Source organism: Frankliniella occidentalis, unplaced genomic scaffold (genome assembly GCF_000697945.3).
Source record: "Frankliniella occidentalis isolate FOCC.00 unplaced genomic scaffold, Focc_3.1 Scaffold4078, whole genome shotgun sequence".
Classification (NCBI taxonomy): Eukaryota; Metazoa; Arthropoda; class Insecta; order Thysanoptera; family Thripidae; genus Frankliniella; species Frankliniella occidentalis.
This window is the reverse complement of record NW_026271127.1, coordinates 2,347-3,350: the sequence shown is the minus strand read 5'-3', so window position 1 is coordinate 3,350 and position 1,004 is coordinate 2,347. Positions and strand designations below refer to the sequence as shown.

At 55.2% G+C, this 1,004-nt stretch overlaps 1 protein-coding gene across 2 annotated transcripts in view; it reads left to right on the top strand.

Annotated features, from left to right (window-relative positions):
* Window positions 1–187: 187 nt before the first annotated feature.
* The window catches only part of LOC127752111 (uncharacterized), a 3,157-nt gene continuing 2,340 nt past the window's right edge, over window positions 188–1,004 (top strand). The window contains exon 1 of one of the 2 annotated variants that reach the window (XM_052276722.1): window positions 188–336. The gene's annotated coding sequence lies outside the window, so the exon portion shown is untranslated. Of the gene's footprint in view, window positions 337–720; window positions 815–1,004 lie in introns of those variants that run through there. The other variant, XM_052276721.1, reaches the window with a different exon arrangement.

The window sequence follows — 1,004 nt, the reverse complement described above, 5'->3', positions numbered from 1 at the left end:
TAGTAAGAATCAAGTGTACTTCGGTTAACGAAAGGAGGGAGAAGAATAGCGGCTGGAACATAGAGATTCCTGATTGGTTGAGCCGAGCCTAGCCTTTACCCCCGCTACCGGTGTGACGTACAGGCTGGAAGCACTATACCAATCGGAACGCTGGCTATGCGAGGCACCGTCCAAAGACCACAGGGAGGGAATACCCACTATCGCTGCCCGCACGCCCCAAACACAGTCACAGTCGCAACCGGTCGCAACGCCTGTGTGTATGGCGATGGCGGCCCTGGGAAAAGGGCCAGCTCTGAACACAAGATCACAGCTATTTCCTTCTACTCGCTAAGACTAGTAAGTCCATTTTTGTCAAGCCATCGGCATAATCCAAGCAATGAGCTTCGAGGAAGTGCATTAGAGTACATCTCGAAGGGTTTTCCTCTCGCGCTCACGTGCACGCCTGGGGGGCTGGGCTGGGCTAGGGCGGGCCACCGGCTCCACACAGCTGCTCGGCGGGTTTGCCCACCCAACTCATTGCAGGCGCTACCATTCGAGTAACCTACGTCGTACTTCGGCATGGATCCTCCTACTCAGCTGAAATGAGCCACCGGCAAGTTTCTTCGCGCCCCCTCGGAAAAACGTTCATACGTCATAGATCTCTGGGCCGAAGGCGCGACCAGTGTGGGACGGGTTGTATCACTGCAGTGACTATACACAGTCCGCCTTATCTCATGTACTCGAGCCGCCTCAGGGCGACGGCGAGTCTCAGTAGTATGGCGTCGCGATAGAGGTTAAGGCAACGCGAGTCCCTGAACAACTCCACGCTCCTCGGGTGTGTATTCGCAACAGGGCACATAATTGGGAAATAAATGGGAGTGAGATGGCAATAAAAAGAACAGCGCAATATGCCGCCCGACTGGTGCAGCCCACGTTGTAGATACACTAGGTGGCTGATTAACACCACGCACTTCTGTAGTTAGAATGTACCGCACGCACGAGTGCGGGCGGGTTGCCTATCGCCC